The following is an 18225-nucleotide window of genomic DNA, read 5'->3' on the forward strand; positions in this document are numbered from 1 at the left end:
TATACTTTCACATGACGCCTCCCTCACTCTGTACACCACCACGTTCTTCTGTGAGTTCATTATTGCATTATAACTCTTAGACCTATCGAGATTTTAAAGGAGAATTTTCCTTTTTTGTAACAAATCTCTATTTTTGGCATGTTATAGAAGAACATCTTTTTTTCAATTTCACTTGTTTTAGTATAGTGATGCAGGTCTTTAGATGTTGTACACATGAAATTGTGTCGTTCTGAACTTGATCTACAATGTTATGTTCCATTTTGTTGAGACTTTTGCAAGATTTGATTGTAAAAAATATAACTTCTCCTTTATTGTTATAGGTTTTCTAGCTAAGGATTTGGGGATGGTGTTGAGGATGAGCTAAAACCATGGGCTCCGAACATCGAAAGTAATTCAATCCCAGCACTTGTTTTTTAATTATTTTTTTTCCTGTTTTAACCCTGACCAAAACTTTAACCCAAAACCTTAAATCAGTTGTAATTAATGACTAAACTTAACCATTGATGTTAGTTTCAGTTTCACTCTTGCTCAGTTTCACTGACAGCTGACAGATGGCAACATGCTCCATAGTTAAAAGGGCAACACACTCCATAATCTCTGTTGCCTGCAGTTACGACAACTGTCTCCATTTACCTTAGATGTTGTGTTGTGTTATATAGACTCACTGACCCCTAGACCTCACATGGATGCATACATGTAACGGATGACAAAAAACTGTAACTGTAATCCATTATATTACCTTCTAAAAATATTATAATCAGATTACAGATACTTTTGAAAAAACAGATGGTTACTTTAGGATTACTTTTAAAGTTTCATTCAAATCCGCATTGAAAAAGACACACGTTTAAGGTTGTTCCACCTGTACAAGTCTGGCCACAAGTAAGAGACCACTACTATGATGACAACAAATGTGTTTGATGGATTGTGGGAAAAGAGTAGGCTACAGTCCAAGCTGTCTTCCAATAGTGCCACTGCTGTTGGCATCCAAAATGATCCAACTTGTATAGATGCTTGGAAGTAAGGAAGACAGCCGTGGTATAGCCTATGGGCAAGCTCCCTATCAATCCAAGGTCCAAGAGGCTTCTAAACAGCTTCTACCCCCAAACCATAAGACTCCTGAACATCTAATCAAATGCCTACCCAGATAACTTGCATTTGCATTGCCCCCCCCCCTCCCTCTTTTACGCTGCTGTTCACTTTAATAACTTTACCTACATGTACATATTACCTCAATTACCTCGACTAACCGGTGCCCCCACACATTGACTCTGTACCGGTACCCTCTGTATATAGCCTCGCTCTTGTTTCTTTTTTGCTGCTCTTTAAGTTATTTGTTACTTTTATTTCTTAATTCTTATTTTTATATGTTTTGTTATTTTTCTTTTTGTTATTTAAAAATAAATACTGTATATATACATATTTAAACTGCATTGTTGGTTAAGGGCTTGTAAGTAAGCGTTTCACTGTTGTAGTCGGCACGTGATAAATCATATTTGATTTGATTTATGCACGTCAGCTACTGCAGCAAGTGAAATCAGTGCAACGCTTAACAGAGAGCTGCAGTTAGTTTAAGAATGGGTGGCAAGGAATAAGTTAGTCCTAAATATTTCTACAAATAAAAGCGTTGTAATAAATATTGTGGAATTCGAGCAGGTTGAGGTGACTAAACTGCCTGGAGTAACCCTGGATTATAAACTGTCATGGTCCAAACATGTTGATACAACCGTAGCCCCCCTTTTACACCGCTGCTACTCTCTGTTGTTATCTTCAATGCATAGGCACTTTTAATAACTCTACCTATATGTACAGTACATATTACCTCAACTAACCGGTGCCCCCGCACATTGACTCTGTATCGGCACCCCCTTGCATATTATCTCGCTATTGTTATTTTACTGCTGCTCTTTAATTTTTACTTTTATTTCATATTCTTCTTCTTTTTTTTATACTACATTGTTGGTTAGGGGCTCGTAAATAACCATTTCACTGTAAGGTCCTGTTGTAGTCAGCGCATGTGACTAATAATATTTGATTTGAATCATTGTTTTTGAGACAAGTGAAAAGCAGTGAAAAATGTTTTCTTGCAACAGCTCCATCGTGTAGATCCCCCACATAGTGCCTAAATTCACCCATGATATTGTGCTCTACACTGTGAAAAACAAGTTTTATTTAAGAAGACCAGGAGTGGGGCTTTTATTGCTCATTCGTGCTGATTCAAAAACAAAAAACCCATAGAGTCACTTTTGCTATACTTAAAGGGGCAATCTGTAGTTGCTGTATTCATTTTTGCACTTATAAATGAATAATACATACTCAATGATTCTTGAAGAATATAACTTATAAATGCCTTATAAGCTTAGTTCAACTGTCACAAATTGAGATTTTGTGTCACTGGCCTACACACAATAACCCATAATGTCAAAGTGGAATTATGAGTCAATAAGTATTCAACCCTTTTGTTATGGCAAAAATATTCCAAAACATGCACCGTTTGCCAATAAGTCACTAAAGTTAAACTGCAAAAAAAATGGTAAAGAAATTAACTTTATGTCCTGAATGAATAACGTTATGTTGGGGCAAACCCAACACAACACATCACTGAGTACCAGTCTTCATATTTTCAAGCTTCATCATGTTATCGGGTCATCTGCAAGGACCAGGGAGTTTTTTAGGGCTAAAAGAAAGGAATAGAGCTAATGACATGTAAAATTATAGAGGGAAACCTGGTCTGCTTTCCAACAGACACTGGGAGACAAATTCAACTTTAAGCAGAACAATAACCGAAAACATAATGCCAGATATACACTGGAGTTGCTTACCAAGAGGATTTAAATCGGCTTGAAAATCAATGGCAAGACTTGGAAATGGGGCGGGGGGATAAGTTGTTAGTATCAACTGCATTATAATAAATCCAGTGGTGTAATTGGAGGGTAAACACAGTTTGTGGCACCCAAAATTGATTTGAAAGTATAGGAAGCGTTACTTTTTTTCACCGTGACGGTCGATCAGAGTTTACACACCTATTACAGAGTTTACCAGAGTGTATTAGGTTGAAATGGGGACCCTTTTAATCCTCATATCTTTACTCCTACATGGAGTTGTAAGCAATCAAAGACCCTGATATTTCTCCTTATATTGAAAAGAGTCTCGTAAGATGTGCTGGTGCTGAGAAATACACACAAGACTAAAGTGTGACAACCGACGCCGGTCTTCTCGAGTTGCCATTGTCCCTGTCCTCACCCTGCACTCGAGAGACTCAACAATGGGGCAACGTCAGTGGCTGACCCTGGCCCCACACTAACTTTGTGCGGAGCGTCTCATGGGAATGGCGGGCAGGAGAGTGCTATGTCAAGGCTGCCGCGAGTTTAATCTCCTGCCAAGGATCATTGAGAAGTGCTGATTTTAAGGGGTGGGAGAGGAAACAAGACAGCTATACTTTTTGTTCCTTGGGAAAAAAATATGGTTTTGAGGCAGCAAACACATGATCCAATGTAATCATGTGCGGACTTTTGGTTTCAAGGCTGAGAACAGCATATCGCCACAATTGTCAATGTGGGCAGATTTTGTTTGGTCTGCAAATTTAACAATATAGGAGAGGTGAGTGTTAGATTGGAAATCTAACACTCACCTCTTTTTTTATTGAATAAAATTAGAGCAAGTAATATAATAATAACCTCCCAGTCCCCACACATACGATTTCTCTCTTCTGCTCTCTCTACACAACACACATACAGTTAAACACACTGACACATAGTTGCACGCTGCATGTCCAAAGTGCCGTGCTGCCTACTTGCGATTGTTGCACTGATAGCTGACATAAGAAGCTGCGTGAGGGATGAGAGCGGCAGGTTGCTGCAGGTAAACACAGCCGCTCATGTGGTTCTGTCAGGTTTGACAGCCAAAGACCATCAATCACACGCTCCCAGCATTCTTTCCCAAACAATCCAGAGCACACATTGGCAGCACAAGACACAGGTGTTTGCCATTTATCTTGCCGTTTACTGATAATCATGGCAGAGCATCATTTTATGAGTTAAATGAAATTCACCATAATACACTGTGTTGATCTTGTACCCCGATGTTCTCTATTCAAGGTGATTTTTGGAAACAATAGAGAGTTCCTGGAAAGGGTTCTTTCCCCTGGCAGTTCTATCAACCTGGTTCAACACTTTAACATTAATTGTTAAAATACAATGAACTAATATTGAAATGGTAATTTCACTTTGAGTTCTTTGAGATTCTAACACAAACGTCTCTATGTGGAATTTATACCAGCTAGTTATCAATTGTGTTGAATTATTTGCTCTTAGTACCAGAAAGTATCTATTGTTACCACATAGTTTCTTATTTAAAGTCATGTAGGCTGTAAAATAACATGTTACAGGTTTTGCTATGGATTAGTTTGCGACAATTTAAATGAGCATTGCAAATCAATATTTTTTTTTACAAGTATCCATTTGCCTCTCCTTAATTAAAAACAGGTGTCGCATTCCTAAACTCTAGCCGCCTTCCTGAGACCAGGACCTGTGTGCAGACTTTTTCATTTCCTGGTTCGCTATCATTTTACGCTTTTGTCCGAGAGAGCCGTCAAAATAGGATTATGGTCTTAATAAAAAATGATTTCAAAGGTGAGGATTTCATTCCCATGAGAGGGATATGGCTAGTATATTACTTCAGTGTGTAAGACCAACATCGCTATTCCTCTATGCAGTGAGAAAACCACAAGACGGGGGCCAACAGGAAGAATGTCTCATTCAAAGTTAGGATTCCTCTTTGTTTGCGTAGCCACGTCTCTCTCTGCATAGGCATTGAGTTTAAAGTCTTTGTAGCGTAAATAGACTGCTGCTTTCCATACAGTATCTAGAGAGGGGAAACGAACACAAATTAACTTAGCGCTTTGGGCAGATAGAAAATGAAATCAATTGGATCCATAGCATGTAGCGTTAATAATTTCTTCATTTTCGATTGTACAGTATCTCTAAGTGACTTAATTGTTCCATTACACAATTACAGACATATTCATTTCGAGACAAATTATTATCAATAGTCCATTATATCATTTGGCAGCCCTTATATGGAAATGAGAATCTGTTTTGATGTGCTTAAGTCTAATCACATTACAATTATAAACGAGTTTGAACTACCACACATATACATAAATGTGAGGACACAGAGAACCTATGATAGTGAGCCAGGGATGGTCTGCAATTGTCAATGAATGCTGTGTTATGAAAATTCCAGTGGACCGTTAACAAAACACTGAAGTAGAACCACTTCTACATTCAACAAGGAGTTCCGACCATGGTCTTTGATATAACTTGGAAAAGCATGCACTGCTAAAGAAAGTCCTTGAATATAAAGCAAGAAACATTGTTTTTGAGTAGTGCCCATTTAATAGTGAAAACAACTTCTGAGCCAAAAGAGCCTACCAACAGCAAAAGCATTAACCAATGAGAGTCAGCTAGTTTGAATTTTGTATAAGCAATACGTGACCGACCGCCTTGATTCGGTCTTACGTAGCAAAATTTGAAATTGTGTTTTTTACATTGGAAAAAACTACAGAGAGCTCTTCTTTGTCTACACCCATTCAGCATCGTTCACACCCTCTTAAGACTTAGCCCCACCCATCTCTTTCAGGGTTGATCTGAGCGTTCTGTCCTAACAACAACAGTCAAGCACCCAAGCTAACTGGCTAACGTTGGCTAGCTTGCTAGCTATTACCAAACACAAATGTGAGAGAACAGCTCACTGACCATTTTACTCGCCTGAGCAGAGCTGGTTAGGCAAATTGTGTTATCCAGAGAGTTGGTGACTGCAACTGTGACGCTGGCAACAATTTATTATTTTTTGCCAACGTTTACTGACACAGGCCATATTCAATGGGTGTTGAGTGTTCGTAAATTTGACAGTTATTCTGCGCTCTGGCACACTCAGACGAGTGTGCTCTGAAAACGGAGTTGATAGCCAGAGCTAATTTACCAGCTATGTCTATTGGGGCAAAAAAAGTATTTAGTCAGCCACCAATTGTGCAAGTTCTCCCACTTAAAAAGATGAGAGAGGCCTGTAATTTTCATCATAGGTACACTTCAACTATGACAGACAAAATGAGGAAAAAATCCAGAAAATCACATTGTAGGATTTTTAGTGAATTTATTTGCAAATTATGGCAGAAGATAAGTATTTGGTCACCTACAAACAAGCAAGATTTCTGGCTCTCACAGACCTGTAACTTCTTCTTTAAGAGGCTCCTCTGTCCTCCACTCGTTACCTGTATTAATTGCACCTGTTTGAACTTGTTATCAGTATAAAAGACACCTGTCCACAACCTCAAACAGTCACACTCCAAACTCCACTATGGCCAAGACCAAAGAGCTGTCAAAGGACACCAGAAACAAAATTGTAGACCTGCACCAGGCTGGGAAGACAGAATCTGCAATAAGTAAGCAACTTGGTTTGAAGAAATCAACTGTGGGAGCAATTATTAGGAAATGGAAGACATACAAGACCACTGATAATCTCCCTCGATCTGGGGCTCCACGCAAGATCTCACCCCGTGGGGTCAAAATGATCACAAGAACGGTGAGCAAAAATCCCAGAACCACACGGGGGAACCTAGTGAATGACCTGCAGAGAGCTGGGACCAAAGTAACAAAGCCTACCATCAGTAACACACTACGCCGCCAGGGACTCAAATCCTGCAGTGCCAGACGTGTCCCCCTGCTTAAGCCAGTACATGTCCTAGGCACGTCTGAAGTTTGCTAGAGAGCATTTGGATGATCCAGAAGAAGATTGGGAGAATGTCATATGGTCAGATGAAAACAAAATATAACTTTTTGGTAAAAACTCAACTCGTCGTGTTTGGAGGACAAAGAATGCTGAGTTGCATTCAAAGAACACTATATCTACTGTGAAGCATGGGGGTGGAAACATGCTTTGGGGCTGTTTTTCTGCAAAGGGACCAGGATGACTGATCCGTGTAAAGGAAAGAATGAATGGGGCCATGTATCGTGAGATTTTGAGTGAAAACCTCCTTCCATCAGCAAGGGCATTGAAGATGAAACGTGGCTGGGTCTTTCAGCATGACAATGATCCCAAACACACTGCCCGTGCAACGAAGGAGTGGCTTCGTAAGAAGCATTTCAAGGTCCTGGAGTGGCCTAGCCAGTCTCCAGATCTCAATCCCATAGAAAATCTTTGGAGGGAGTTGAAAGTCCGTGTTGCCCAGCAACAGCCCCAAAACATCAAATACCAGCAACAGTGTGTGAAAAGCTAGTGAAGACTTACAGAAAACGTTTGACCTCTGTCATGGCCAACAAAGGATATATAACAAAGTATTGAGAAACTTTTGTTATTGACCAAATACTTATTTTCCACCATAATTTGCAAATAAAAAATCCTACAATGTGAGTTTCTGGATTTCTTTTTCTCATTTTGTCTGTCATAGTTGAAGTGTACCTATGATAAATTACAGGCCACTCTCATCTTTTTTATGTGGGAGAACTTGCACAATTTGTGGCTGATTATTAAATACTTTTTTTGCCCCACTGTATGTCATTGACATTCATTGTCATATTCAATTGATTCTATAAATACCTTGGGCAAAGAACAACCTGTGTCATATTTGTCCTTAGTTCTAGGAATATTCCAGTCTTTGACGTCTCAACCGTGTTCTTTTGGAGTTAAAAGAGCTCACAATGACTCCATCTAATTATGACGTGACTAACAAAAGGCCAGATGCTCATTTATTAATGTGTGAATAAACACAACAGCAGGTTTCTACTACCTGAACTTTATAAAAGAATGCATCATCATTATAAGCGCCATTATGGATTTGACTAGTCTATGCTTTTCATTGATAGAAAATGGTTGACATTTCCTCCTAATGCTTTCTTTGAGGGTCATTAGCAAAGGTGGTTGAGGCGGAAGACGGAAGATATTAGAGAAGCAGAAAGGTGACGCGCATGGGAGACTTATATAACTTTCCAGATAAATCTGAATGAAATGGGACATTTCATTGTCAAAGTGACTCTGTAATTGGGCTCGTAGCTCCGGTACAAAACCCATGGAAACTATAACCTGGAGTCGTGGAACGTGATGTTCTCTCTTCTCTTCCACCTGGGGGAAGCTGACATCTCACCCATTCAAGAGGTTCTGACTCACCATGGGGGCTGAGCTCTCAGAATAGGTGGAGATTGATTGGCATGATGGCATTTCACAGAGGAAGCAGGGGAGAACTGATCATTAGCTTGGTGATGAGCGTGGTTGCCTATTATCCTACCATTAAAAATGAAGACATTACTTGGGGCCTGTTTGATTGGAGTCTCGGATCCTTGCAAGATAGCTTGCTCAGTGGTGGTGGGCAAGAAGCTAAATGGGAATTTGAATGACTTCAAAGAATGAGCCGATGCAGCAGACATTTTGCATGAGGGGATTGGGGGTGCATGCACTCAGGCCAGGAGATGGAATATCCAACCTAAAGCCAACCTACTGCTAACTCATTATTTATACAGTATCATCAAATTATATTAGATTGAATTTCCTTTTGATCAAATTTATCAAATCAAATGAATGTTTCTTTATCACATGCGCCGAATACCACAGGTGTAGGTAGACCTTACCATGAAATGCTTACTTACAAGCCCTTAACCAGCAATGCAGTTAAAAAAATAGAGTTAAGAAAATATTTACGAAATAAACTAAAGTAAAAAATATGAAATAAAATAAAAAGTAACACCATAAAATAACAATAATGAGGGTGTATATAGGGGGAGCTCCACCGAGTCAATGTGCGAGGGTACAGGTTAGTCGAGGTAATTTCTACATGTAGGTAGGGGTAAAGTGACTATGCATAGATAATAAACAGCAAGTAGCAGCAGTATTAAATTAAAGGGAGGGGGGGGGTGAATTGAAATAGTCTGGGTGGGAATTTGATTAATTGTTCAGCAGTCTTATGGTTTGGGGATAGAAGCTGTTAAAACCTCTTGCGACGAGCAATCCCGGATCCGGGATCGTAATCATAGCCTCAAATGCATTAGCATAACGCAGCGGACATAAATACCCCTAGAAACTTTTCCTATTCATGAAAATCACAAATGAAATGAAATAAATATATTCAATCACAAGCTTAGCCTTTTGTTAACAACACTGTCATCTCAGATTTTCAAAATATGAGTTACAGCCAACGTTAGACAAGCATTTGCGTAAGTTTATCATGGCATAATGCTATGCTAGCTCTGCTGGAAGCAGGCAACATTTTCACGAAAATAAGAAAAGCAACCAAATTAAATCATTTACCTGTGAAGAACTTCAGATGCTTTCACTCAGGAGATTCACAGTTAGATAGCAAATATTCCTTTTTTCCAAAAATATTATTTTTGTAGGCGAAATAGCTCCCGTTTGTTCATCATGCTTGGCTGAGAAATCGACTGGAAAATACTACCACGACAACGCCAAACTTTTATCAAAATTAACTCCATAATATCGACAGAAACACGGCAAACGTTGTTTAGGATCCATCCTCAAGGTGTTTTTAAAACATCGATTCGATTATATATCCGTCGAGGCAATTGGTTTCTCATAAGAAGCGATTGGAAAAATGGCTACCTCAGTATTTTACGCAAGATTTTCTGTGGGAGACACCATGTAACCACTTGCTATATAGGGTCCCTTACGGCTATTCTTCAATGGAAATGCGTAAAAAGACGTCACAATGCTGTAGACAACTTGGGGAATACGTGGAAAACGTAACCTCATTCGTAGCTCATTCACAGCCACTTCCTGGTTAGATTTTTATCTGGGTTTTGCCTGTAACATCAGTTCTTTGGCACTCAATATCAATATCTTTGCAGTTTTGGAAACATCAGAGTGTTTTCTTTATATGCATAGTCGAGCATCTTTTCGTGACAAAATATCTTGTTTAAAACGGGAACGTTTTTCATCCAAAAATTAAAATAGCGCCCCTTAACACCTTTTTGGTCCAAGACTTGGCTCTCCGGTAACGCTTGCCATGTGGTAGCAGAGAGAACTTCAGTGTCTACGGTCTTTTTGGGGGCCTTCCTCTGACACCACCTAGTATACAGATCCTGGATGGCAGGAAGCTTGGCCCCAGTAATGTACTGGGCACTACCCTCTGAGGTGCCTTAAAACAGTTGCCATACCAGGTAGTGATGCAACCGGTCAGGATACTCTTGTTAGTGCAGCTGAACATTTTGAGGATCTGGGGACCCATGCCAAATCTTTTCAGTCTCCTCAGGGGGAAAAGGTGTTGTCGTGCCCTATTGACCATGATAGCTTGTTGGTGATGTGGACACCAAGGAACTTTAAAGTTCTCGACCCGCTCCACTACAGCCCTGTCAATGTTAATTGGGGCCTGTTCGGCCCTCATTTTCCTGTAGTCTACATTGAGGGAGATGTTGTTGTCCTGGCACCACACTGCCAGATCTCTGCCCTCCCTATAGGCTGTCTCATCACTGTCGGTGATCAGGCCTACCACTGTTATGTCATCAGCAAACGTAATGATGGTTTTGGAGTCGTGCATGGCCACACAGTCATGGGTGACCAGGGATTACAGTTGGGGACTAAGCACACACCCTGATGGGCCCCAGTGTTGAGGATCAGCGTGGCAGATTTGTTGCTGTCTACCCTTACCACCTGGGGCAGCCCATCAGGGAGTCCAGGATCCAGTTGCAGAGGGAGGTATTTAATCCCGGGGTTCTTGAGCTTTGTGGGCGCTATGGTGTTGAGCTGTCGTCAATGAACAGCATTCTCACATAGGTGAGATTTGGGGCGTTGGGGCGGTATGTGAATTGGAGAGGGTCTAGGGTTTCCAGGATAATGGTGTTGATGTGAGCCGTAACCAGCCTTTCAAAGCACTTCATAGCTACTGGCATGAGTTTTACGGGTCATGAATAATTTAGGCAGGTTACCTTCGCTTTCTTGGGCACAGGGACTATGGTGGTCTGCTTGAAACATGTAGGTATTACAGACTCAGTCAGGGAGAGGCTGAAAATGTCAGTGAAGACACTTGCCAGTTGGGCCGCACATGCTTTGAGTACACATCATGGTAATCTGTCTGGCCCTGCGGCTTTATGAATGTTGAACTATTTAAAGTTCTTACATCAGCTACAGAGAGCGTGATCACACAGTCATCAGTGTTGCTTCCCATGAAGCAAGCATAAAAGGCATTCAGCTCGTCTGGTGGCTCGCGTCACTGGGCAGCCGGGTTGGGTTTGCCTTTGTTGCCCGTAATAGTTTGCAAGCCCTGCCACATCTAACGAGCAACAGACCCTGTGTGGTATGATTCAATCTTTGCCAGTTTGATTGTTTGTCTAACCTGTTGCGACGAGCAATCCCGTATCCGGGAGCGTAATTATAGCCTCAAGCTCATTACCATAACGCAACGTTAACTATTCATGAAAATCGCAAATCGCAAATGAAAAGAAATAAATATATTGGCTCACAAGCTTAGCCTTTTGTTAACAACACTGTCATCTCAGATTTTCAAAAAATGCTTTCAACCATAGCTACACAAGCATTTGTGTAAGAGTATTGATAGCTAGCATAGCATTAAGCCTAGCATACAGCAGGCAACATTTTCACAAAAACAAGAAAAGCATTCAAATAAAATCATTTACCTTTGAAGAACTTCGGATGTTTTCAATGAGGAGACTCTCAGTTAGATAGCAAATGTTCAGTTTTTCCAAAAAGATTATTTGTGTAGGAGAAAATCATGGCAAAAGTTGTTTAGAATCAATCCTCAAGGTGTTTTTCACATATCTTTCGATGATAAATCATTCGGGACAGTTGACTTTCTCTTCTGAACCAAATGGAAACGTGCATGCACCTGGAGATTACACTCCGGTTTTGTTCATCACATTTGTCTAAGAAAAAAACGTGTCCGGGAGTGTAATTATAGCCTCAAGCTCATTACCATAACGCAACGCATCTTTTAACTATTCATGAAAATCGCAAATTAAATGAAATAAATATATTGGCCCACAAGCTTAGCCTTTTGTTAACCACACTGTCATTTTTGAATATCTTGTTTGTAGGATAGTCTTAATCTTAGATCATCCAGGTTATTTTCCAATGATTGAACGTTAGCCAATAGTACGGATGGTAGTGGTGGTTTACTCACTCGCTTACGAATTCTCACAAGGCACCCCAACCTTCGCCCCCTTTTTCTCAGTCTTTTCTTCACACGAATGACAGAGATTTGGGCCTGGTCTCGAGAAAGCAGTATATCCTTTTCGTCAGACTCATTAAAGAAAATATCTCTGTCCATTTCGAGGTGAGTAATCACTGTTCTGATGTCCACAAGCTCTTTTCGGTCATAAGAGACGGTAGAAGCAACATTATGTACAAAATAAGTTACAAATAATACGAAAAACGAACAAAATAGCACATTTGGTTAGGAGCCCATAAAGCGGCAGCCATCCACTCTGGCGCCATTTCATTGCAACACTATTTAACCACAACATTCTTCTGCAAATGTTCCTTTGCTAAGTGAGCTCTCATGCTTCAATAACGGTTGACTTGATAAAGTGTTCAGAGTCTGTTTTTTGTGTTTTAACCTTACCATTACGACCTCTTATTCTACTCCTATCCCTAACCCTCAAATAATGGGCTTGATCAATGACCTAACCTTAAAGTTGAGATAAGCATAAGGTGAAACAGCATCACTGATCGCCCCAGGCGCATTTGTTATTGTTTTAATGGGGAGCAGGGAAGCATCCTGCATTGCGGGAAAAACAATCAGTACATTTGTACACTTGGTTGACAGTGATTTTATTTGTTGTTATGTATTGATCATTACAAGTGTTCCCATGTCTGTTGTCCCAGTTACAGTGGGTATCGCCCCCTTGGATGTTTTCACATTTCGTTGCGTTACAAAGTTGGATTGAAATAGATTTAATTGTGGATTTTTTTTGTCATTGATCTACACATAACACTCCAAAACCTCAAAGTGAAAATAATTAAAAGAAATGTATAAAAATGAAATAACTACAATATGGGTGTTGCATAAGTATTTACTCACTTAGTTTAGGCATGCATAAATTAATTCAGGAGTAAAGTTTGGCTTAACAAACATCAAAGATACAGTCGTCCTTCTGAACTGCAGGACATCAGGATGTCACCATGAGGCCATTGGTGATTTTAAAACAGCTACAGAGTTCAATGGCTGTGATGGGAGAAAACTGGGGCTGGAAAAATAACATTGTAGTGAAAATAAGAATACAAATACAGTGCCTTGCGAAAGTATTCGGACCCCTTGAACTTTGCGACCTTTTGCCACATTTCAGGCTTCAAACATAAAGATATAAAACTGTATAAACTGTATGATTGTGTCCCACAACAAGTGGGACACAATCATGAAGTGGAACGACATTTATTGGATATTTCAAACTTTTTTAACAATTCAAAAACTGAAAAATTGGGCGTGCAAAATTATTCAGCCCCTTTACTTTCAGTGTAGCAAACTCTCTCCAGAAGTTCAGTGAGGATCTCTGAATGATCCAATGTTGACATAAATGACTAATGATGATAAATACAATCCACCTGTGTGTAATCAAGTCTCTGTATAAATGCACCTGCACTGTGATAGTCTCAGAGGTCCGTTAAAAGCGCAGAGAGCATCATGAAGAACAAGGAACACACCAGGCAGGTCCGAGATACTGTTGTGAAGAAGTTTAAAGCCGGATTTGGATACAAAACGATTTCCCAAGCTTTAAACATCCCAAGGAGAACTGTGCAAGCGATAATATTGAAATGGAAGGAGTATCAGACCACAGCAAATCTACCAAGACCTGGCCGTCCCTCTAAACTTTCAGCTCATACAAGGAGAAGACTGGGAGACTCTGTCCATAGGACAACAAGCAGTCGTATATTGCATAAATCTAGCCTTTATGGAAGAGTGGCAAGAAGAAAGCCATTTCTTAAAGATATCCATAAAAAGTGTTGTTTAAAGTTTGCCACAAGCCACCTGGGAGACACACCAAACATGTGGAAGAAGGTGCTCTGGTCAGATGAAACCAAAATTGAACTTTTTGGCAACAATGCAAAACGTTATGTTTGGCGTAAAAGCAACACAGCTCATCAACCACAACACACCATCCCCACTGTCAAACATGGTGGTGGCAGCATCATGGTTTGGGCCTGCTTTTCTTCAGCAGGGACAGGGAAGATGGTTAAAATTGATGGGAAGATGGATGGAGCCAAATACAGGACCATTCTGGAAGAAAACCTGATGGAGTCTGCAAAAGACCTGAGACTGGGACGGAGATTTGTCTTCCAACAAGACAATGCAAGACAATACTTCCGCAAGGCACTGTAGCTTGTCCAAAAAAAGTGGTATCTTGTCAAAACGTACCTCGGGTATGGGGTAAGTTGAGCATAGGGTCAAGGTAAGTTGAGCCGCCTTGGGGTAAGTGGGCGATGGTGTCCTGTGACCAGGGATTAAGTTGGGACAGGCCATGCCGGGTCCGAGACCCGGCACTTATGATCCAAATGAGGGCCAGGCAGAGCTGAGACCAGGTACCTTTGGTTATTTGAATTATCTAATAAAATGTTTATCCACGATTAATTTCCCACAGCCAACAACGAGTAAGCAACAGCAAAATCAGACAACCCCATTGTAGAATAGTTTACCTATTCAATTGTTCAGCCTGATCGCATTCGATGCAAGAAAATAATTTTCCTCAAGGCACTGTAACACTCGTCTGATGAAGAAGGAGTGGACCAAAGCACAGCGTCGTACGTGTTCATGATATTTATTTAAATCTGAACACGACAACAAAAATAACTAAGCGAGAAACTAACAGTTCTGTAAGTGTAACGGTTTTCGTCGTCGGATGAGGAAGAGTAGTCGGACCAAAGCACAGCGTGGTAAGTGTTCATGTTTCTTTATTAGAACTGTACACTATAACAAAATTACAAGAGAATAACTGAAACCGAAACAGTCCTGTAAGGTGCAAACACTAAACAGAAATTAACTACCCACAAAAACCATGTGGGAAAAAGCTAAATAAGTATGTTTCCCAATCAGAGACAACGATAGACAGCTGTCCCTGATTGAGAACCATACCCGGCCAGGTCGAACCGGGCTGTGGGGGAGCACTGGAGATCTGGTGCTATTCACTCGCACCTCTCCATTTGGCCCAATGCCCACTTTCGCGCAGGCATAGGATGAACTGAACCCTCCCAGCACCCCAGAGACACAGTACGCAGAGCCGGTGCAGGATACCCTGGACCGAAACAGCGCACCGGAGACCAAATGCGCTGAGCTGGCACAATCCGCCCTGGCTGGATGCCCACTCTCGTATGGCACTTGCGGGGGGCTGGCATGTAGCGCTCTAGGCTATGAGCGGGCCCTGGAGACACCGTGCACTTCACCACATAACACGGTGCCTGACCAGTACCACGCTGCTTCTGGTAAGCACTGGGAGTTGGCTCAGGTCTTTCGCCTGACTCCGCCAATTTCCCCGTGTGTACCCCCTAAACATTTTTTGGGGCTGCCTCTCGTGCCTGCTGTGCTGCCTTGACTCATATCGCCGCCTCTCAGCTTTAGCTGCCTCTAGTTCTTCCTTCGGGAGGCGATATTCCCCAGCCTGTCTCCAGGGTCCCTGTAAGTCCAATATCTCCTCCCAAGTCCAGGAGTCCTGAACCCTCTGCTTCTCATTACCACGATGCTTGGTCCGTTTGTGGTGGGTAGTTCTGTAACGCTCCTCTTCCTGTAAATGACTGGACCAAAGCGCAGCGTGGTACGTGTTCATGATATTTTATTAAATCAGAACACTTGAACAAAAATAACAAAGAGGAAAATGAACAGTTCTGTAAGGAAACTAAACAGAAAACAACTACCCACAAAAACCCTGTGGGGAAAAGCTACCTAAGTATGGTTCCCAATCAGAGACAACGATAGACAGCTGTCCCTGATTGAGAAACCATACCCGGCCAAAACAAAGAAATACAAAAACATAGAAAAAAGAACATAGAATGCACACCCAAATCACACCCTGACCAAACCAAAATAGAGACATAAAAAGCTCTAAGGTCAGGGCGTGACAGTAAGGTAACTAAAACTATACAGAAAACAACTACCCACAAACCCAGATGGGAAAAAGACTACCCAAGTATGATTCTCAATCAGAGACAACGATAGGCCGATTGAGAACCACACCCGGCCAAACACTAAGAAATAGAAAACATAGAAATAAAGAAACTAGCATGCCCACCCGAGTCCCACCCTGGCCTAACCAAAATAGAGAATAATAGCCTCTCTATGGCCAGGGCGTGACAGGCACTTTGTAATTGTGAGTGTCACACAGGGGGAGAAATATGCATGCCTAGTCATTGTACAACATTATTAATGCAGTCATGGGAAAACACACCGTTTTGATGGCCACTGATAAAATAGGTGGATGACGGAGCATTCAAGTGTTACTAGGCTACACTTATTTCTTAAATACAAAAAGGAGTAAAATGCAACATTTTACAGTCAGAGTTTTAGCAGCGGCATGGTTTATGTCATTATGTATCATTAGCGCTTGCCAATGGCACCAATGGCATTAGATGCATAGGGAACACAAGGGCTAAATGTAACATGGACCAGGTGTAACAGATAGGGGGGGTCTACATTATATTCACAGTATAGTCCAACATCAATATTTTGCTAACTAGCAACAAGATTATGACCATAGAGCTTGTGTTCTAGCTAATGATTAGCCCAATGGGGTAAATGCAGATTGGCAACCCTCAGCCCATTCAGCCTATTTATAGCTACTATGCTGCATCAGGTGGGCTACATGAGGGGATAATGTGTATCACTAAATAGCGCATCTGACTGATAATATGGACCAATATACTGGAGGGGGAAATTATATTTTAAATGTCAGCATCATTTTATTTGAATTCATTTTGGAGTAGAATTTCCTTTGAAAATGTCACCAGAACTGACCATCTCACAGTCATTCTCCCCCCTACAAATTGCAGGTCCCTCCACAACCTGTAGTATGCAGTGACGTGCTTTTGTCAGTTTATCTTCTTCAGGTGATCTGCAAGATTATTGACATGCTTAGCCAGTTCAGACTCCATGTCATCAGATAAGACCTTGTGTGCCTCTGCTACTCTGTCATAGTTATCTTCTCTTTCACACAGTCACTTGTTCTTTTTGTCTTTTTTTGTTGTCAGTGTACCGCTTCAGGTTCATTCATTCATTTTTTTCATCCCTTGCTGCTGCTCAAATGGACTTCCTCCCTCCTCTCACTTATTTGTCTGCTCTCACGAGAACCTCATCGGGGCCAGAGCCCTCGTTATTTTACATTTTGTATATTGTAAACGGGGAATGACGATGTCTGCTCTGTAACAATATAATTCACTATCTTGAGTTTATATGCATGACACATTGCAAAAATACTATCCATTCTATGCATAAAACCGATCAAATGTAATAAAAATGTAACCCATAGCCATTGGCTCAACTCATCCCAAGGCAAACATTTAGACTACATTAGCCCACACAGCTACAAGGATGCACTTTCATGCTATGTTTACGACCTCATATTGTAGATTATGGTGACCCCAAATGATGTTCAAAACAAACTTTAAACAATTTACTTTGGTTTAAATACAATCATCATGAAACCTATAACACAATCAATTAATTTGACTTTGTTAAAATCTGATTTTTGGACATTAGCTGCTTATCACTATTTCCATGTGGTTTCTTCTTTCAGAGACTCCATGAAATCATGACCTTTTTCTAAATATTAGGTCACGTGATTCATTTTGTATGTGGTTTCCAAGAAACAAGGGGTGGCTCAACTAACCCTTTGGCTCAGCCCCACCCTCCCCAAGTGCTCCTGGTCTGGGACTGGTATAAGGTGGACATCTTTATTGGGAGGAAGCTGCCACAGATGGCAAAGTGCTAAGCTTCGGTACAGGTCGTACATTTCGCCAGAATTTCCCAAAACATTTTGGACATAGTTACACATTCGACCATAACCTTGACCTTTGAGCACCACAGAGGCTTATATTACAATCCTAGGCCAAAAGTGGACATTCACATCAAGGTATAGGCCTATAACAGATGTTTTATCTTTTTTAGATTAGGGTTAAAACAAAGTGGATAGCAGAGAACATGTCTACTGTTTACTCTCACTTCTTGGACAGACCAGAGCTTTAGATATGCAGTTTTAGAAACTGATCTTCATCCTGTAAGCACAG

Source organism: Oncorhynchus masou, chromosome 28 (genome assembly GCF_036934945.1).
Source record: "Oncorhynchus masou masou isolate Uvic2021 chromosome 28, UVic_Omas_1.1, whole genome shotgun sequence".
Taxonomy (NCBI): domain Eukaryota; kingdom Metazoa; phylum Chordata; class Actinopteri; order Salmoniformes; family Salmonidae; genus Oncorhynchus; species Oncorhynchus masou.